Source organism: Gorilla gorilla, chromosome 15 (genome assembly GCF_029281585.2).
Source record: "Gorilla gorilla gorilla isolate KB3781 chromosome 15, NHGRI_mGorGor1-v2.1_pri, whole genome shotgun sequence".
Taxonomy (NCBI): Eukaryota; Metazoa; Chordata; class Mammalia; order Primates; family Hominidae; genus Gorilla; species Gorilla gorilla.
This window is the reverse complement of record NC_073239.2, coordinates 72,528,196-72,550,966: the sequence shown is the minus strand read 5'-3', so window position 1 is coordinate 72,550,966 and position 22,771 is coordinate 72,528,196. Positions and strand designations below refer to the sequence as shown.

Sequence of the window (22,771 nt, the reverse complement as noted above, 5' to 3'; positions counted from 1 at the left end):
ATTTGAACAGCTTTCCCAAGAAACTGAAAAGGAATTGCAGAGGTCATAGCTGCTGAAAGTATCTTTTAGACTTTTGCTTACTCATCATGCCCAAACCAGCCCATTTTCTCAGGAAAAGGCACTGCTCATTTAAAAACACTTCCATGGGAAATAATCTGGTTAAAAGTTTATTCGGTAAAAAAAAAAAATCTAATTTATAATTAGACAAACTGAAAGTTTTAATACCAAAAAAGTAATAACTTTTTAAAATAGTCTTTCAAATCAACACATAAAATCAGTTTTCGAAGACAAAAGAACATGTCATCAAAACTGTTCAAAAATTAACACTACAACATGAAATTCATACTGTAAAACAGCTACACCATGTACAGAAGCTTTCCTGCCCTTAAAATCTACCATCTTGACCTACTTTTCCTTTCATAAGTAAGATTTCTGAGTAAGAAAGGTCCATCTAATCCAACTAGCCACTCAGAGATTAGACCCAGCTGAACAGGCAGCCAGCCTATGTTTGAAAAGCAGTGATGAATACCTCCCATAAACCCCTTTTATTTCTTTAGAAAGACAAGTTCTTTTTAGTTTTGATCCAAAATCACATCATCCTATAACTTCTCCCAGTGGTCCTAGCTCTACCCTAACCATAACAAATCTGTCCAATCCCACTACCACAGGGTAGTCTTAATAACTGATGCTTAAACTTAATGAAATTAAATTTAGCAGCAAATAGAAAAACTTACTTCAAAATTTATCATTCACAAAAATTTATCATCCTTTGGAAAACTTTAGCTAGGGTATTAAAGTTGAACATAATGGGTTAATAAAATATTAATAAAATAACTCTTAGGTGTATCACCTTAGGTCACTCAACAATGGAAGTACTAAAATGATCAGATGTTTTAGGTATTATGTCTCTTCTGGGGATATTCTTGCTTATCCCCAGAAGAGACATAATACCTAAAACATCTCACAAACTAAACATAAAATGTAAATTAGAATATCAAATACTATCAAAAATGACTACCGAAAAAGTTTTGCTTATGTAAACAAGAATTTTTAATTCTTGTCCAAGAACACCCAATTAAAGGCAAAATAGCCCAAATACACACAAAAAGTTTGGTATATTATCACAGTGCCATTTCAAATCATTAAGTTAAAAAAATAGATTTAATAAGTAGTATTGACACAAATGAGAAAAAGACACAAGAGAAAGCTTGTTTGCTTTTCCAAAGGCCAGAAGTCTCCATTAAGATTTTACAACCTTAAATTCTGATCTACAGTTTCTGCCAATCCAGAACACCCCCTACTGCCCCCTTCCTACCACAAATATTGACATAAAAATGGCTCACGGATCACCTGAGGTCAGGAGTTCCAAGAACCGCCTGGCCAACATGGCGAAACCCCGTCTCTACTGAAAATACAAAAAATTAGCTGAGCGTGGTGGCGGGAGCCTGTTAATCCCAGCTACTCCGGAGGCTGAGGCAGGAGAATCGCTTTGAATCTGTGCTTCTGTGCGGCAGAGGTTGGCAGTGAGCCAAGATTGCGCCACTGCACTCCGCCCTGGGCGACAGAAGGAGACTCTGTCTCAAAAAAAAAAAGAAAAAAAAAAATGGCTCAATGGCCACAAAAGCCCTGGGACTCAGCAAAAACTCTTGGGAAGGAAAAATCTTTCTGGAAAAAAACTACCTCTGTCCAATCTAGTCTGTACAGTATAGTATTTGCAGATATACTCCTGCCAGAGGTGAACTTCCAGTCAAAATAAACAAGAGTAGCACATACAAACAGGGAGTAGATCCCCAAAAACTGATAACAGAATGTGAAAGACTATTAAAACAAAAATTTCAGCCATTAGAGTTATAAAAGAAATCAGAAACACAGAAAACACTCATAAAAAAACAGAAAAATTAGAACTTGAATTCTATAAATTATGTGTGTACATACATATGTACACAGACATACAAACACCCAGCAATTAAAAGCTAAATGGCCTGATAACTATATAAAGTTGAATTATCAAACAAGACAGACGATTAAAAAACTGACAATGTACCACAAAAAATTATACATAAGGGAAAATATGAAAGAAAAATTAACAGACATAAAGGATACATGAGAATGTCCAATAAATCCAATGGGAATTCAAGGAGAGGAAAGAACAAAGAAACACAGTGGCTGAGAATTTTCAAAAACTGTTGAAAGCTATGGATCTTCCAATTCAGGAAAGGCAACAAAATTTTAACAGAATAAAAGATATTTAAACATTTGTTGTAACGTTGTGTAACTCAAGCAAGTCTTGAAAGCAATACAGAAAAGAGTACCGAAAATTTAGACTTACATAGTACTTAGCAATAGAAGCCAAAGAATAATGTAATAAAATCTCCATAGAAACAATGACCATTAATTACCACAGAATTCTAGACCCTGCTGAACACTGGAATATTAGTTTTTAGAAGCAATAAGTCTGTCAGCTATGCAACAAACAAAACTGATCAACATTAGTAAATAATTAGTAAAAATTAATTCAGACTTTATATGAAATTTACTAATCCAGAATGTAATTTTTTTTTTTAATGAACAGTACCTCTTTCCAACCAGAGTATGACTGATTGAGGAACCAATATTTTTTTTTTTTTTTTTTGAGATGGAGTCTCGCTCTGTCGCCGAGGCTGGAGTGCAGTGGCGCAATCTCGGCTCACTGCAAGCTCCGCCTCCTGGGCTCCCGCCATTCTCCTGCCTCTGCCTCCGGAGTAGCTGGGACTACAGGCGCCCGCCAACACGCCCGGCTAATTTTTTGTATATTTAGTAGAGACGGGGTTTCACCATGTTAGCCAGGATGGTCTCGATCTCCTGACCTCGTGATCCGCCCGCTTCGGCCTCCCAAAGTGCTGGGATTACAGGCGTGAGCCACCGCGCCCTGCCGAGAAAGCAATATTCTTATTATTTCACTAGGGATTACAGCTGACCTTTGCTTTTCTCTAATAAACTTTTCAGGAATGCACAAAGAAGAGTGCTAGCAAAGAGTTTTCCCTCTCTGGCCCCTCAATTACTCCAAGCTTCCGTATACAAAGCCATATGAAATTAGGACAAATCTTCACGGATAGTCAAGTACACCAATTAAATGGTGAAAGCCTGAATTTTTTTTTCTAATTCTGTAGTCTGCAATCTATTCTGTAGTCTACATTTTAATTTCTACACTTCTACAACCTACATTTCTACTTTTTTTTTTGAGATAGGATCTGACTGTCGCCTAGACTGGAATGCAGTGGCGCGATCTCGGCTCACTGCATCCTCCCCCTCTGGGGCTCAAATGATTCTCTGGCCTCAGCCTCCAAGTAGCTGGGATTACAGGTGCCCGCCACCATGCCTGGCTAATTTTTGTATTTTTAGTAGAGATGGGGTTTCACCATGTCGGCCAGGCTGTTCTCAAACTCCTGACCTCAAGTGATCTGCCCGCCTCGGCCTCCCAAAGTGCTGGGATTACAGGTATGAATCACCATGCCAGCCCTTCTACATTTCAATTTTAATGTTCATATTCCACAGGGAAATTCCTATCATTGCTATTTAAGAAACAGCAAAGAGATTCGACATCTACGCAAACAGCAAAATTGTGAATAAACAGCAAAATCTTACACACAATCTAAAAACAAGTACAAATGAAGAATCCGATAAAATTAAGAAATGTTCATTCTGATTCACTGAAATTGAGGCATTTGCTTTAATACATTCACAATCTTACGTGTCTATCATTCTCTGAAATTGTACCTTAAGAACTATGGCTTAAGAAAACACTCCCTGAAGACTTTTACTCACTTACTACACAAAGTTTAGCTTATACTACTCAAAAAGTGTAAGCCAAATGAGTAACTCCCCTTTTCAAATATATGTTCTCCCATCTATCTGGGAGCCCAACACAGAGTCCAACGCACAATGTTGTCAAATATTTACTTCTCTGAACATAAATAACTTTATATAGGTGGTCCTTGTGAGTTCTTCCCTTTGGATTTTTTTTTCAAAATAATCCTTCATATATACAGTATATACTAATCCTATTTGTGTTCACTGGTACTCTGAAACACAAAATCAAGGATGTTTTATCATGATATGGACTTCACCATAATGTTCTATTCTTGAAGCTGCAAAAAGAGTCTATGACAGAAAAAACATCAAAAAGTACAGATATAATTACCTTGAATTGGAAATAAGTGTAGCTTTGATATATTAACAAAGTTTAAGTCTCCAGTGGCAAAAAAAACTTTGTCAAAAAAAAAAGGTTCTATTCTTTTGACATCACTCGCAATAATAGGAAACCTAAGCAAAAAATTAGTGAGAGACCCGATCTTACTAAGAACCTTAGGGAGCTAACGCCAAGAAAAAGTAGTCCTTGTGATTTCACCAACTGAAAGTTGGTTTAAGTATGTCAATTATGTAATTAACATAATTAAAACACAGCACATCATGAACCTTCAAAATTTGTGATTGCAAAGACTGCCTTCCAGACAACAGAAATATGAGGTAAGAGGATGAAAGGTGATCAGTTATCAGAACCTAAAATATAGCCACAAGTAGAGGCTCCTATCCTATGGTCATCCTTAGAATCCATGTTTACAACACAACCACCTCAACAGCCATGCAAAGATAGATGTTGCCTTCAACAGACACAGCTGCCATGATCCTACATTTCAAGTTCCATGAAAGGCTTCTGCTTTCCTCACTATTAGAAGATGCCTAAGAGTTAAGGGGAAAAAAGTAAAAGCTATTAAATATCATGTACTAAAAATAGAAAGTAGTCAAATTAAAATTGATGAATTTATTTTAGGTAAATCCAGACAATGTTACTAAAAAATATAGGCACATCAAAAGCCATCCACTATAAACCATTTATTTATTTATTTTATTTTTTTAATTTTACTTATTTTTATTTATTTTTTTTTTTTTTTTGCGATTGAGTCTCGCTCTGTCGCCCATGCTGGAGTGCAGTGGCACGATCTCAGCTCACTGCAAGCTCCGCCTCCCAGGTTCACACCATTCTCCTGCTTCAGCCTCCTGGGTAGCTGGGACTACAGGCGCCTGCCACCACACCCAGCTAATTTTTTTGTATTTTTAGTAGAGACGGGGTTTCACCATGTTAGCCAGGATGGTCTTGATCTCCTGACCTCATGATCCGCCCACCTCGGCCTCCCAAAGTATTGGGATTACAGGCGTGAGCCACCGCGCCCAGCCGCCAAACCAGTCACTATTAAAAAAAATCACTCCGATACCTTTTTAAATAAAAGGGTTACTAAATCAGGAAAACCCAATACACATTATGGAATGTCTGATTTTGTCAGAACAGTCAATAAAGTAAACAAGCTATCCTTGGAGACAAGATTGATAAATCCTGAACATGGCTGAATAGTGGCATAAACTGGAGAATATTTAAAAGGTTAAACAATAATATCCCAAAGTTGACAATTAATGGTTTAGAAAGTATCTTAACAATGTACCAAAAAACTAAGCCTGACCTTACTAACATTTTAATCAATTACTTAAAGATAATCTTGCCAGTTTACAAATGTGTTGAATATGAGGATGAGAACAAAGGGCAAACCAATTAAAGGTTTCAGAATGTAAGATTTGTATTATCCTGTTACTCTTTGAGTTACCTGGTTAGAATAGCAGCAATTCTGACAACTAGTTCAGATAAGCTGGAACACCACGTTACTAAGTCTACTACAGACTTAACCACATAATGAGCTGTTCATTTAACTGGTTTTCATCAAAATGGCTCTTGAAAATTACCACTTTCCAAGCAATGACCTTTTTTGGTATTAGTGACTGTTTACCTAAGCACACACAAAATATTCTATAGAGTGAAATTTCAACATTTATTATTTCAGACTCAATGTTTTATTCAACACACTCAATGTTTTATTCCACATAATTATTTCCCATCAGCGTATATCATACGGAACAGATCTATACTGTACATACAGTACACTGGATGCACCTAGATATGCTTTGTGTACATATGTAGAGCAAGAAAGTCAATGAGCTTCCAGCTCCTACAACTCCGTCTTTTCTGCATGTGTTCTATTTCCCGTGTTGTGAACAACTTGTGTTTGTTATTGCCCTAGTGGTGCTTTTCTGTGCAGACAACTTAAGTGCAGACTGAATGCAAGATAACTCTGAACTCCAGAAAGCTTGAATTGGTGAAAAAACACAGTACAGAAGAAACAGACTTCCCAAAAAGTGACACTCTACCAACTACACTACCATCCACTATCAAATCTTCTTTCTCCTTTGGCAAATACAATTAGCCTTCATTATACTACATTATATTTTATGTATAAAGTGTATTTACTTTCAACTTGTTTATACCTACACAAATTTGTCTTCATTGTTAGATTAATATTTACCTACGTGTGAAAACTGTTTGGGATGAAATACCGCATCATAATTCCCTACTAAAATTAATGGAAATATGCTTTCATTTAATAGCTTTTAAATTAGCAGCAGGGTTTTCAAGAATGAATTCAAAACATTGGATATTTGATTTTCAAGTTGGAGACAACAAGCAAAAATACTTCAGACAACAAAGGATACCAGTCCAAACTCAAAAATGAAAAAAAAAAAACAAAAAACCTCTACTCTGCTTGAGTGGGAACAGCAACTCCAAAACAGAACGAAGACACACAGGATGAGTGAGATCAAGCAGCAAAAGCAAGAATCGCATTTCAATGCTTAAAGAGTCTAACTAATTATTATATAATCATAAATTAGTGTGATGCTAATATCAGATGTGTTCTGTAGAGCTGAATAATATTCAACAAGATTAAAAGATTTGTGCAAAGGAAGGGCACAGATCACTGAACTAGAGCACTCAGGATACACTATGAATACTACTCAGGATACATAAGCTGGGATTCAAAAAACAAGTAAGCCCAAGATAGGTAGAAATGAAGATAACGACTTCCAATAAGGATCCTCCTCCAAATACTTAGTAATAGTGTGAAATATTACTTTTGCACCAACCTTTTGCACGAATATAAAAGGAAATTTAAAAGATATGGCTAAACTCAAAACTAAGATAAACATCGTACTGGGTGAGAAATGCACTAAAAATTCAAAACAGTAACCCATATCTTAAGTGGAGTAGAGGGAAGAAGGAAGCAGGAAGATGGCTGGATAGTTCAGTTCCTAAAGGTTAACAGCAACAAAACAGAACCAGGTTCATCGCCTGACACCAAGGGGTCAAGATTTGCACAGCTTGTAAAAAGAGAGGTTTCAAAAAAATAAAAAGGTAAAAAAAGAGAGGGGAGGAGAGGGGAGAAAAACAATGACACTGCAAATCCAGAGCTATAACTTTACAGAAGCTCCAAGCCTGGAGAAAAAAAAAAGACAACAAAACATCCGATGTCATAGCAAATTAAAAATTAGTAATTCCTTAATGCAAAGCTAGTGTTCGTTCACATTCCCCAAGTGCTTTGTAAGTATTTTGTTATTCCTTGACTGGTATATTTCTTGTCTCCTTTCACCTACTATACCTATCTCTTTATTTTTCAGTTTCTTAACAATTCTTAGAACTTTTAGTTGGGAAGGGGAAAAAAACCAAGCAGCTAGTCCTAGCGCGTTTCCCAGTGTGAATTTTGTTGATAGTACCCCCTCACAGTGTTTAACAAGTTTTCTTTTTTTTTTGGGGGGGGGGGGTGTCTATTTCTGATCAACTAGTAAATTCAAAAATAAGATTAAATTTCAGCTTTGATTTGAATGCAAGAGTTGTCAAAATGAGTCTGTCCAACATTAAAACCAGTTTTTTAATCCAAAACATAGCAAGAAATTTAATGAGAAAAAACAATCATATAAAAACATGAATTCACACCAGATGTTTTATGAAATGGTCTGACAAAGGTTTTTAAATTTGAGCACGTTAAAGAAGGAGATAGAGGTTTTCTAAGTAGCAAAAGGGTTGCCAAACAAAAAGAGAATTGAAACAGGTGATTATGAAAAAGCAATTCCAAATTTAAAATATGAAAATTATAGATACTGGCATATAGACTCAACAGATACAATACACTCTAGACAAAATAGAAAAATAAAATGGTAAATTGCTAGACAGTAATGAATTCACCTAGTATGAAGCACAGAAAAGAGAAAAAAATGATAGAACAATTAAAAACACGGGATAAACTTAGCCTCCAAGACAGGTCTAGCAAAAGAGAAAAGTGAAAATAAAAGAAGCAATATTTAAAGAGGTGAGAATTTTTCAAAATTAAAGATTTGATTCCTCATACTGTAAGTATACTCTAAGTACAAGCTGTATACATAGAAGTTTGTCCATACATATTCAAAATACCAAGCACAAAGATCTACTTCACAATATATGTGCAAAACAATTTAAGAAAACCACATGCAAACACTGGCATCACTGTGAAATATTTACAAAACACTTAGGATGTCAAATAGGTACTGGAGGAGGGACTTCAAAGTTTATTGAATAACTATCCAAAGTTTCTTTTTCAAAACACTCCTACATACAGTCATCCCTCAGTATGCACTAAAAATTGGTTTAAGAACACATACAGGTACACCAAAATCTGCCCATAGTCAAGTCCCATAGCCCATCTACTCAGGTTTCACCATCCTGCCCCACGTATAAGTGGACCCATGCAGTTCAAACCCATGTTGTTCAAGGGTCAACTGCAATTATTTTCTTATGACTCTAAAAGTAAGTTGTAGATGCAATCCTCGAAACAACTCCATACTGTCAAAGTATTATTTCAAAGCATCTATAAATAAACACATTTTAGCCCTTAAAAACTGAAATGGTAAGCAGTGGAAATCCTGGAGAAAAGAAAACAGCATAAAGGGGAAGAAACAAAAATCAATTCCAGGGAAAGAACTGTGAGACAACATAAAACTTTATAAGACAACATGCAAGAACATCTTCATAACCGTGAGGTAGAGAAGAATTTCTTAAACTAGACACAAAATACAAATTATAAAAGGAAAACACTGATAAATTCAACTACATTAAAACTTTTAACTTTTAATAGAGACACCATAAGAAAGTCAGAAGACAAGCCACAAAGTAGGAAGACATTTATAACACATAATTGGCAAAGAATTAGTATTGAGAACATATGAAGAAATCTTGCCGCCCAAAAAGATAAACCCAACAGAAAAACGAACAGTCATTTCAGAGAAAAGGAAACTAGTGCCCAGCAAACTCTGAAAATATGTTTTCTCTCATTAATCAGAAATGCAAGGCCAGGTGCAGTGGCTCACGCCTGTAATCACAGCATTTTGGGTGGCTGAGGCGGGCGGATCACCTGAGGTCGGGAGTTCGAGACCAGCCTGAGCAACATGGAGAAACCCTATCTCTACTAAAAATACAAAATTAGCCAGGTGCGGTGGTGCATGCCTGTAATCCCAGCTGAGGCAGGAGAATCGCTTGAACCTGGGAGGCGGAGGTTGCAGTGAGCAGAGATCGCACCACTGCACTCCAGCCTGGGCGACAAGAGCAAAATTCAGTCTCAAAAAAAAAAAAGAAAGAAAGAAAGAAAAAAATGCAAGACATACAATGTATCAATTCACACACAATAGGCTAACTGGTTTTTGCCATTATCATGTATAGGGAAGAATGTGGAGCCATCACACATATACACTGGTGACAGGAATAAACTGGCACATTTATATCGGAAAGAAAACAATTTACACTAACTAGTAAAGTTGAAAATGTCTGTCTCCTACAATCCAGCAATTCTATTTCTAGTCATAAGCCCCAAAACTATCTACACTCTAGTCTCAACTCACTAGCGATTAGCATAAAACTTAGGTCTTGACTAGCGTTTTTAGTTTTAATGAAACAGAACAGCATGGAATAGTATACCTGATAATATACTGAGTCATAATTTAAAATGTGTTTCTTATTGTGAGTGGTAACAAAAAGTTTGAAAAAAAACACTATCCTAGAGACACAAGTGCAACAAATAGACCTATGCTATTCATGGTGTTCACACCAGCACTGTGTATACTAACAACAAAAATACCTAGAAACCCAAATGTCCAACAGGAAACAGTTTGTAAAATATTCATACATGAAGTAGCCAAATCAGTTAGAGCTACATACAACATGGTGAAAGAATATCCTGGGCCAGGCATGGTGGCTCATGCCTGTAATCCCAGCACTTTGGGAGGCCAAGGCGGGTGGATCACAAGGTCAGGAGATCGAGACCAGCCTTGCCAACATGGTGAAACCCCATCTCTACTAAAAATATAAAAATTAGCTGGATGTGGTGGTGCATGCCTGTAATCCCAGCTACTCAGAGGCTGATGCAGGAGAATCGCTTGAACCTAGGAGGCAGCGGTTGCAGTGAGCCAAGATCGCGCCACTGCACTCCAGCCTGGGCAACAGAGCGAGACTCCATCTCAAAAAAAAAAAAAAGAATATCCTGATAACAAGGTTGAGGGGAAATAGGAAGTTACAAATAAACTCATACAGAAGGATTCCATTTAGAGTTCAAAAACCAACAAAACAACAAAACAGTTTAGGGATACAACTAGATCTGGCAAAACTAAAAGAAAAGCAAAGGTAAGAAAGGTAGTGGTTAGTGTGTGGGAAGGGACATAAAGAAATAAAAAGGATTATGTTCTCAAACTGGGTATTAGATACAAGGCTGTTCATTGTCTTTATATCTTACACGTATTCTTAAAATATTATTTCACACGTATTTTATTTTAAAAGAAAAAATTTAAAGCTGAGAGAAAGGTACACAGGTGTTCAGTACACAGATGTTCATTTATATTTAATCTTTAAACTGTACATATACATTATATATTATCTTATATGTCTGAATCATTTAATAGTGGTTTCAACTTTCAATAAAACAATAAAAAGACAAGTAGGAAGAGATAAATGTAAATCAAAACAAACAAGCAAACAGGCATAAGCTTCCCTGCTTCTTAACTTATACAATTACAATAAAAGCACTGAATAATTGTAGAAAGTTATTCCTACTTTGGAAGAAATTTTCCCCAAAAAGAAAAGTCCTTTAAAATAAGAAATCTATTAAAAATGTTTACAGAAAATATCTAGGTTTGTATGTGTGTTTTTTTGTTTTGTTTTGTTTTGTTTTTACTTATTACAAAGCTACCTTAAGAAATCAGATAAATAAGGCTGGGTGCAGTGGCTCACACCTGTAATCCCAGCACTTTAGGAGGCTGAGGTGGGCAGATCACAAGGTCAAGAGATCGAGACCATCCTGGCCAACATGGTGAAACCCCGTTTCTACTAAAAATACAAAAATTAGCTGGGCGTGGTGATGCATGCCTGTAGTCCCAGCTACTCAAGAGGTTGAGGCAGGAGAATCACTTGAACCTGGGAGGCGGAGGTTGCAGTAAGCGGAGATCGTGCCACTGCACTCCAGCCTGGGCGACAGAGAGAGATTCCGTCTCAAAAAAAAAAAAAAAAAGAAAGAAATCAGATGAATATAGTAACCAAGAATAATAATTAAAGAATCTCTGGCCCAGCATGGTGGCTCATGCCTGTAATCTCAGCACTTTGGGAGGCTAAGGCGGGTGGATCACCTGATGTCAGGAGTTCGAGACCAGCTTGGCCAACAAGATGAAACCCCATCTCTACTAAAAATACAAATATTAGCCAGGTTTGGTGGCAGGTGCCTGTAATCCCAGCTACTCGGGAGGCAGTAGAATCGCTTGAGCCCAGGAGGCAGAGGTTGCAGTGAGTCAGAGGTCGCAGTGAGCCAAGATTGCACCACTGCACTCCAGCCTGGGTGACAGAGCGAGACGCCGTTTCAAAAAAAAAAAATCTCTTTATACCAAAAGTAGTATGCTATTTTGAACGCTGGCAGGACTTTCTGCTTAAATGAAGGTTACATAACACTGAAAGGATATGAAATATAACTACCAATTTATGCCAGGTAATTAATCCTAAAAGAGCAGACAAAAATTCGGCTTTCATCACTTTACAACTAACTTATATTTATGAATTATTTCTTTTCTCCCCAAAACCTCAGACAAGGTAAATGCCTCGGCTGTATTTTACATATAATTCCAAGGCTAATCTTGAATGTATAACTGACCTTTGAACGCTATGGGTTTAAACTGTGTGGGTCCACTTTTTTTTTTTTGGTAACTATATTGGAAAATTTTTTGGAGACTGCAACAATATGAAAAAAACTCACAGGGAAACCACAGCCTAGAAATATTGAAAAAAATTAAGAAAAATGTCATGAATGCATAAAATATATGTAGATCCCAGTCTATTTTATAATTTACTACCATCAAATATACACAAATTATACAGTTAAAATTTATCAAAACTTACACAAACCAGACCCTATATGGTTACTGTACATGGTGCCATTTGCAATAGATGGAAATGTAAACAAAGGTCAAGATACAGTACCAAATCACAACTGCATAAAATTAACTGCAGTACATACTGTACCACTGTAATAATTTTGTGGCCACCTCCTGTTGGTATTACTGTGAGCTCAAGTGTCTGAAGTATCCCTGACTCCTATCCATGACTCTAATTATCTCCACATGAGCATTCTGTCCTTCCAGTAACAGTATCACAGTAAAAAGTGATCGTAGTTCTCGCGTATTTTTCATCATTTTTAGCACAACACTGTAAACCCTGAATAACACCATGAGACCCATGCCAAGTGCCACTAGTAATGCTGGAAGTGCTCCCGAGAAGCAGAGAAAAGTCATGACAAGGAAAAGTTGAATTACTTGATATGTACTTAGACTGAGGTCTGCAGTTACAGCTGCTCACTGTTTCAGACAGATGATTCATCTTACAGATGATATAAACTTATGGTATCAATAAACAGTACAGTATTATAAATACACAGTCTCTTATGATTTTCTTAGTAGCATTTTCTTTTCTTTAGCTTTATTATAAGAATACAGTATATAATATATATAACGTACAATATACATGTTAATTGACTATTTATGTAATTGGTAAGGTTTCCAGTCAAAAGTAGGGTACTAGTAGTTAAGTTTCTGGAGAGTCAACAGTTATACAAACATTTCTGACTGTACAGGGTGCTAGTGCCCCTAATTCCCACATTGTCCAAAGGTCAGCTGTATTTTTTACTTGAAAAGTGCTCCAGAATTTTCAAGCTCAGAAATACTTCAAGTTAAAACTAAATCCAATCATTTAGACTAAAAGAAAAAAAAGAGCGAAAGAATTAAGCTACTTTTACAAAAGGATTCAATTTAAACTTAAAATTACAGCAAACATCTAGTCAAACTGGAAGCTATTTAAGAAATGATTCCCCAGCAATAGAGTACCAAGCACAAAGATTATCCAGCACAGCACCTGAAACTGTACCCAGAAATAAGAGCACTAAATACAAGCTTGAGGAATTCCCTTCACAGAAATCATGACATTCAGCCAACCTCAAGAGACCCAGATTATGAAAACTACGTAGTAATTACGGAAACATTTCAAATGAACATGACTTCCCAATAAAGTAGGCAAGTACAGGTTGGTGGCATGTAAGTGAATTCAACCTGTGTGGATATTACAGATTTAAGGCAACATCTTCAATGTTCTGCAACATAGCATTCAGAACACTAGGGAGTTTTCAGTGCACAGCTTAGCTTGTCCAAATTTATTTCAAAAGGTAATTAGATCTAAACACAAGCATTCACTAAATTATTTACGTACAGATTCCACTCAGAACACTTACATTACTGATGAACAAGATTAACTGGGACTAAGCACACACATTTTGCTGAAATTTGTGTTTCAAATTGTTTTCCATTCCACTCTCCCAAGAGTAAACCTAAAACCCTTAGAGTTTCACTTTATATGGCATACCAAATACCACTCAGCCATGCTAATAAAGGATGGCAAGTAAAGCAAAAGACTCAATGAGTCCCAATCATTTTCAAGCATCAGACCATCCATTCATTCAAATTGAGCACTACCTAGGTGTCAGACATATAGTTCACAGCGATGAACAAGACACAGTCCCTGCCTCACATTGTTTATATTTTTGTAGGTGAGGCAGATACCAAGAAAGAAATAAGCGTATTATAACATCAGGTTGTGACTGATAGTGCAATGAATAAAAATAAGGCTGTGACAAAGAATAGGGAGGGTATGCATTTTTAGGTAGGGTCAGAGTTGGCGTTTTCGAGGTAACCATTAAGAAATGTCTATAAGATCACACAAGAGTAACTTATAATGAACATATGCAGGAAATGAAACAGAAAAGTTTCTTGGAAACAAAAGGACGACATTCTATCTACTGCTTTCCATATAACTAAAACATTTTATAGCATGTGGTTTAAGTAGCTTTTACTGTTTTCTCCACTTAAAAAACTTCAAGTCTTTAAATTTAAATCACTAGTTTTAAGAATTAATCTTCTAATTCCTATGGGGGGGAGGGGGATCCTTATAACCTTAATTTAGCTTTGTAATGCCTAACATTAGACAGCTGCACATGGACAGCGTTTTGTTTTCTTCAGAAAGCATTCTTATAAAACAGCTCAACGGGTAAGAATGGGCTCTAAGTCAGAATGCCTCAGTTAAAATTCAGGCTCCTCCTAAAGATATTTGTGTCTTTGAACAAATTATTTGTCTCCCTAGTTTTCACCAAATAGTACCTACCTCATAAGGTTGTTGAGAAGATTAAATATGATATGATATGATAATGCACCTAAAGCATTTAGAGTCTGACAGCAAATATGTACTCCAATGTTAGCTATCACTTATGAGGCAACTACTGAGGTAAGATAATTCCTTAATGAGCCTTAGGCAGGTTAATATAGGTTAAGATCACACATGCAGTAAGTGGTACTGACTAGCAAAACTAAATTCAAGCCCAAGGTCTTCAGGCTCCCTAGTGCCCAAGCTGTTTCCACTACCCCACAGAACATTATGTAATTAAAGAACTGGACAATAAAGAACTTGCATAAAACCTTAGAGTTAATAAGGTCTAAGACCTGTAGGTCTCCTAACTAGTGACTTCCAGCTTATTATACCAGACGAGATTGTTTCCTTGACAACTCAATGACTCATGCATAAGAATAATAATTGTCCCACATTTTCCAGTGAAAATGCAGTGTAACATCATGTCTCCTGATAGACAATGTACACTTACTTGAATTCACATAAGTTCTGAAAACTAATTGTAGATGCTACTCAGAGTCAAAATAAAGAAATAAGGGTAAATAACATTCTCTTCTAGTAATTATAGGCTGCTATGATCCTATGGCCCCTATGGAACCTATTCAAAGCGGAAGCTGTCTTACAGGATCTCTCACTGGATTAACTGACATTCTCCTCCTTTGTAAAAATACATGGGCTGGTGTCTTCAGAAAGCTGTTTCTGGCTAGCAGTTACTCTCCTACTCACTTATTTCTATATATCTATCAAACATGAAAATAGAGTCAAAAGGTGTTATTTCTATAAAAATGACATAAAATCCTTTGGAAGGCCTTGATGAATAACTGGAAAAATCTATAAAGATTTTGTACTTGGAGAGTTTCCCAGTGCCTATCTTTTCATTCCACTTTAAAGAAACCAATACTAGAAATCATAGATAATGCTTTTAGAATACAATCTATGAAAGGAAAATCAGGATAACCTTTATTTTAAGAAAAGAAATCAGTAAAAATAAAAAGGCAAATAAAAGTAAAATCAAATATTTTAAGTGAAAACATTTAAGGTGCACATATATTTTGATTCCTCGCTTTAACCAACTTTTTGAATTAACTAACAAATGGTCCTAATCATGTGGAGTATGTAAGAGGGTCTCCACCACACTCTAACATCATTCCTTCCACCAAGCAGCTCCCAAAGGCTCCATGCCACTTTCTTCCACTCTCTGACCATCCCTGAAAGAGGAAAGGAGCAAACTGAAAACTACATGTATCCAATAGTGAGTTATCCATCAAAGGAAGGAATGCGAGATTTTTTTTTTTTTTTTTTGAGACAGAGTCTCACTCTGTCACCCAAGCTGGAGTGCAGTCACACCATCTCAGCTCACTGCAACCTCCACCTCCCTGGCTCAAGCAATCCTCCCACCTCAGCCTCCCAAGAAGCTGGGACCACGGGCACACGCTACCATGCCTGGCTATTTTTATATTCTTTTTAAAGATGGGGTTTTGCCACATTGCCCAGGCTGGTCCCAAACTGCTGGGCTCAAGCAATCCACACACCTTGGCCTCCCAAAGTGCTGGCATTACAGATGTGAGTCATCACACCCAGCCAGGATTTAATTATTGTGTTCAACAAATTCTTATTGAGGACCTGCTATGTGCTAGACACTGCTCTGAACTCTTAAAGAGTCATCAATAAAACAGACAAAAAGCCTACCCTCATAGAAGCTATGTAATACTGTGTGTTTGGGGGTTATGTGGAAGAGACAATAAACACAACCAGGAAATTATATAGTATGACAGAAGGTGACAAATGCTATAAAGAAAATGGAGCAAGGTACAAGAATCAGACGTAGGGGAGTGCAGTTTTAAATAAAATAGGCACATCTTTTTAAGAAACTGACATTTAAAAAGCAAAGACTGGACGGAGACAACAAGCCATGCATGTATCTACAGGGTAACAGCCAGTGTAAAAAACAGCTGTTTCCTCCATGGCACTTGTCACCTTCTTGCCAGGAGAAGTAAACAGTATATAATTTCCTCATTGATTGTGTTTATTATCTCTTCCCCTTGCCCTCAAACATACACTATTACATAACTTCTATCAGGGCAGAGCTTTTCGTCTGTTTCGTTTATTGATGGAGCCTAAGCGTTTAGGGCAGTGTCTGATACGTAGCTGCCCTTAGGAAAGCCATTGGAGCCAGAGAGAAGTAAGCAGAGTGATGATAGTAACTAACCTTGGAGGTAAGGGGGAATGAGGAGAGTGGAAGTGTCCAGATTCTGTATGGCCTTAAGGACATAAGAACTTCAGCTTTCACTGTGCATAGAGAAAGTCACTGTAGCATTCTGAGAAGATAAGTAATATGATCCAGTTGTTGTGCTGGAAAGACTGCAGGGAGTTAGGGCAGAGGCAGGGAGATCAGTTAGGAGGCTAATTGCAGAAATCTAGGTAAGAGATAAGAATGGCTTGCACCAGGCTGGTGAGCAGTGGAAGCAGTAAGTACTGATTGGATTCTGGTTATATTTTCAAGATAAGACAGAGCACAGAATGCCAAGTGTGAAAGAGATAAGTCAGGGATGACTCCAACGTTTTTTTACCTGAATGTTTGATGGAAACATCAAACATCAAACATGTTTGAGGAAAAATATGGAAATTTAGTTGGAGTTGACTACTGCACATCCAAGTGGATAGGCCTAACAGGACATGTGGAAAGTCTGGGTTGGACATATAAATATGGGAGCCATCAGCATATAAGTATTTAAAACCATGACAGTGGATAAGATTGTCAGAGGAATATAAAAAGAAAAGTGAAACAAGGACTGAGCATGTCAACTTTAAGAGTAGAAGATGTAAGATAGAATGAACAAAGCAATTAGGAAGGAGAAAGCCCAAAAAGCAGAATGTCCTGGAAGAAGAGTGCAAACAAATGACATTTAGTGTACAAATCACTTTGCTGAAACCAGATTTAAGTTACGGAAAAGTTCTTAATCTCCCTGTAGTAGCTAGGACGACTCGTAAAATACTAAATCATAACTTTTTTTAGGGTATGTCTTCTACATTTCCGAGGAATATTATATTTCCTATCAGAGTATCTACTAAAACTATTGTTAGAATTAAAAGTATATCTTGCCTATTTTCTTTTACATAAAACCAATTAAAAGCTTGTACTATTTTTTAAAAAAGAAAAATAGCCTAGTTTTCACTGCTACCTCTGTCAAAAACACATTTAAGCACAACAGCTCGGCACACAGTTGTAAACTGTCATTATTTCTCTTTCTCTAGACCTCAGATACAGAAGGTTAAATTAAACCCCTCAGTTCACAGCACATAAGGTTCTTCCCCTTAATGTTTAATTTTCTATTTATAGAGGAGGGAAAAAGGCTTATATTCTCATCTAGACCAATGTTTTCTCGGTGATTTGAAAATAAATTACATTTTTTGATTGGGACAAAGTCATGTTCACAGGAACTGAAAGAGGAAGCAATGAAATGCAATTCTCTTTGAGCATGAGTGATCATCAATGTCACTTCTAGAGAAATAGTTACTTGCTTGTATCCTCTAAGTATACTCTGGATTTACCTTCAAAGTCACTAAAAACAGTACAGAGAACAAGCAGGTCATAAGGTGTATTCTCAAATATATGAATGATCTTGCAAAGCACGATTTTTCTCATTTCCTTATTACATATTAGGTCAGATTCCCAAGAGAAACAAAACCTTCCTAGAACCACTTAAGTTCATTAACAATTTTATATTTTAACAAAGTATTGGAGATCTTTCAGGTTAAAACTTCATTTGCTATAAAAATTATAAGCATACAATTAAAAATACATGTTCCATTCAAGTTAAGAACTTAACTTACACATAGGAAATGTATAAGACACATTCAACTTTTAAAAAAACAATTATGATTCAGTATTCTACGTGTCATCTTAACCATGACAGGCTGAATAAGAACTTTTAATCATAACTTAAAATTCAAGTTAAGAACTTAACAACAGTGACAATCTTAATATGGGTTCTTTAGAAGTCTCAAAAAGGTTTTCACGTTTCAGGCTCTTTTAAAAAGCCATATTGACTGATATTAAAAATATAATTATTAAAACGATCTCCCTACCAAAAGCAGATTAAAGCCTATAAACTAGAAGGGAGACTGAAGTGAGGCATTTTTAGGGAAAAACACAACATCAAACAGAAGAGACTACTGGTATTAAAAGAATATAGAAAGATCTAAATTGGAAACAAAATCGTTAAATGTCTCTTCATAATGCTGACGCTGAATCATTAAGAGTTAAATACTTGATATTCTTTATAATTTTCAAGTATTAAGAAAATTTTTCAATATATCTTGTTATATTTTCAAATTCATTATCAGCCTCAAGTAAATCAAGTAGAACACCTTATTCTCTAAGCTCACTTGATAAGGTATTGTTATGTCTGCTGAAGGCTACAAAATTAGAAGAGACATTTGAAACTCAATGTTGGGGTGGGAGGGAAACTCATGAACAGACCCAGCTATTTCAGGTTAGATCCTTAAACTAAAAACAAAAGGAAAAAGGGGGGGAAAAAAAGAGCCTTTTTTATCAGGCAGCACATCAAATATGAAAGTCTACTGCAAGGCATGTCTACCCAAAATACTCAAGAGTAATTTAGTGTTATTCTTGGGAACATTATCCCAAGTCTCACCAGCAATCGCTTCGGACCAAACTGGAGACACTGTTGCCATTAGCCTGCTAGGTAAGCTAAGGAAAACAAATGCAACCTAATTTAGCAAAAATTCTAACTTTAAGTCAACTCCTATACAATTCAGAACCTTTAGTTCACCTGAAGATGCTTATCTTTAGCTGGACTGGCTATGAGTGTCTACATTTCTCAAGGCTTTCCACAAAGTCATCACACACACACACACACACACACACCCCTTAACTGCTGGCTATGGGTGTCTACATTTCTCAAGGCTTTCCACAAAGTCATCACACACACACACACACACACACACACACACACACACACCCCTTAACAGTTAACTTCAACCGTAGCTCTTTACTCAAGGCTTTCCACAAAGTCATCACACACACACACACACCTTAACAGTTAACTTCAACCGTAGCTCTTTAAGCACTACTAACTTAAATAGCGGCTAAGGAATCCGTTTGCCAACACAGTTCTGAATTTAGATTCCTCCTTCCTCCCACAGGAAAGAAGGGCCAACACTGAACAGCTTACTTTCAACCTAACCTAGTCAAGGTGCAACTGGGGCCGGCTGGGACGCCGCTGCCCGCGTCCGGGGCCGCCCACGTCTAGTGCACCCAGCGCCTTCACCGCCAGCGTGCGGGGCTGCACATCCCACACCAGACGTATGGCTGAGAGCCAGACGACTTCTCTAGACTTCCCGTGTAGTTTTCCGGCGAGGTCCCCAAGGCCAAAAATCTCACTTTTGGAAACTGAAGGGGTCAGGCCGAATCGCTAAGACACACCCCTCGGGGACAGGAAGGGATAACTTCGCCGGTGTCGAGGGTGGTCTACGGATTTTTCCAAAGTCCCCCCTCATGCTGCTTTCCGTGCCCAACCGCCTCCCGCCCTGACCTGGGGACTCGCAAAGGGCAGCGGGAGGGGCGCCGGGGAAGGGGGCGAGCGCCCAGACCGCCTGAGGCAGCGGCGAGGACTGGAACTCCAGCATGGCGTAAGTGTGGCCCAGCTCCGGCCCGGGGACGCCGCCGGAGACGCGCTGCCTCCGTCCACCGGCCGAGGAGGCGGTAATCCGCCTTCCCTCCCGGGGGCCCTCAGGCTTGGCTAAAAATAGGTGCCTCGGTCACCCCAGGGCCCGCTCGGGTCGACCTCGCCTTCGGGAGAGTCGTCCTTGGGGAGGGGGGGGTGTCCCTCGGCCGCGCCCCGGGTGCCGCGACAGAGCCGGGGTCGGGCCCAGAGCGGCCCCGCGAGGCCGAGGAGGTCCCTCCGAGCCCGACCCCTGCGGCGTCCCGGCCCTAGCAAGAGCCCCGCGGCGGCGACCGGATGCCCGAGGCCTACCCAGCGGGCGGCGTCCGGGCCCCGCGGCCGCGCCCCCCCGCCCGGCGCGGCCCTCCCGCCTGCCCCAGGACCCCGCGGCCGGCGCCGTCTCCCCCCCGCGCTCCCCGCCGCCGGCGCCCGTCCCGGCGCGGCCTGCTCTCCCTCACCCTGTGCGGCCGGGAAAGGAGACCGGGAAGACGCGGCGGCGCCGGCACTACAGCCCGGGCCGCCCGCTCCGAGGCGCCGCCGCCGCCGCCGCCGCAGTCGCCCAGGTGCCGTCGCGCCGCTCGGCAGGAAACGGGCGGCTTCGGGGCGGGGCGGGGCGGCCCCGGCACGTCCTGGCGTCTGGGCCGGCGGCGCCGGGAGACCGGCCCCTTAAAGGGATAGCCGCCGGCCCGCCTCTGCCTCCGCGCGCGTGCCCACGCGCTCCGGTACCCGCTGGTCGCGGCTGGCCGGCTCGGGACTCCGGGCTTTCTTCCCGAGACCGCGTCCCCCAGCTGGGCCGAAGGTGGACGCTCAGGGGCTGGAGGCTCAGCGGAATCCCCTGCGTTCAGTAGCCCCGCTCTCCCCTGTCCCGAAGGTTGGTCTCGTCTTGCGCGGCCCTCCCTCCAGGGCACCACCTGGCTCCCCACGCCTTTTAACTTCAGCAAACGGCACTAGATTTACCCCCTGACTATCCCAGATTTCCCCCAGAAATTACTGGAAAACGACATCCCCCGTCCCTTTCTCCAGGGGATCTCTCTGAAATCTCCTTCGGGCAACGCTAGCTACAAACGGAGAAAGAAATTAGAAAGCGACCCAAATAATGGTCGGGCGCGGTGGTTCACGCCTGTAATCCCAGTACTTTGGGAGGCCGAGGCAGGCGGATCACCTGAGGTCAGGAGTTCGAGACCAGCCTGGCCAACATATAGTAAAACCCCGTCTCTACCAAAAAAAAAATGCAAAAAATTAGCTGGGCATAGTGGCGCACGCCTGTAGCCCCAGCTACTTGGGAAGCTGAGACAGGAGAATCGCACGAATCTAGGAGGCGGAGGTTGCAGTGAGCCGAGATCTCGCCACTGCACTCCAGCCTGGGCGAGAGAGTAAGACTCTCCGTTTCTCTCAAAAAAAAAAAAAAAGGAAATAAAAGAAAGCGACCCAAATAAGTTGTGTGCAAATATTATGAAAGTGTTGTGACTGCCAGCTGGTAGCCATTTATGACGCCGGGGTAAAAATCTAGAAACTGCTGCGCGAGGAGGGATGGGCCCAGATCTCTGCTTATTCGTTTGCTCTTTGCTGAAAGGATGGCAGCGATCCTCCCGGTGCACTGGCAAGTGAGTTTCGTGTGGATTGTTTACCGATGATCAATCTCTCACAGGAGGCCAGGCATTGCCCCACTACATGTACAAAACACTCCAAGCTGTCCGCAAATGTTATGAAGGCTTAAAATAATCCTAACGATTCCAGACTGTGGATAGAGATACAAAAAATTAGGACTCACCACCACCACCTCGCCCTACTTCTGACACAGTGGGAACAGAAGCAGTTAAGGAATGAACAGCAGAACCGTTTCTACACCAAGAGAATTTCCTGTACATGGGCTGGTTAAAAGTATCTATACTTTTTATTCTAATCATTTCTAAGTTTTCTAGAGCACCTCCAAAATACAAATGAAAACTGCGCAGTGTATAGTGGCCTGAGATATTGAGAATTCTGCCAGTCTTCAGTCACCGTGTTCTCCACAGATGCATTGTCTTATTTTAACTCCAGAGGCGTCCTCTTTTTTCTTTCTCATTAGGATTACTCTGCCCCTCAGCGGTTCCAGTGCCCTCAAAGCAATCTATCTCTGAAGTACTGGCTATCTTCTGAGCGTGTGCCAGAAGATCCAGCTTTGTTGAAAAGCGAAGCCGTTAGTCCCTTAATACAAAGGGTAAGTGTATCATTTATGTAATGGAGTTTAAGGGCTCTTGATTAGCTTACAAACAACCATGTTATTTCCTCAGGTTAGTACTAACGCAGGTTTTAGGTTAGAATTAAAAATTTATATCATTCATTTTCCTGACCAGTAAAACCGCAATGTCATTTACAGGCAATAATATTTCGGTGCACTTGTAAGTAAGACAATGAGTGGAGTTTAGGATTTTCTCAAAACATACTACTGCTTATA

General features: G+C 39.4%; 1 protein-coding gene across 3 annotated transcripts in view; it reads right to left on the bottom strand.

Annotated features, from left to right (window-relative positions):
• The window catches only part of KTN1 (kinectin 1), a 104,315-nt gene extending 83,409 nt beyond the window's left edge, over positions 1-20,906 (bottom strand). Inside the window, exon 1 of one of the 3 annotated variants that reach the window (XM_055361430.2) lies at positions 20,793-20,906. The gene's annotated coding sequence lies outside the window, so the exon portion shown is untranslated. Of the gene's footprint in view, positions 1-20,205; positions 20,654-20,792 lie in introns of those variants that run through there. The other 2 variants (XM_063697859.1, XM_055361440.2) reach the window with 2 other exon arrangements.
• Between the last annotated feature and the right edge of the window lie 1,865 nt (positions 20,907-22,771).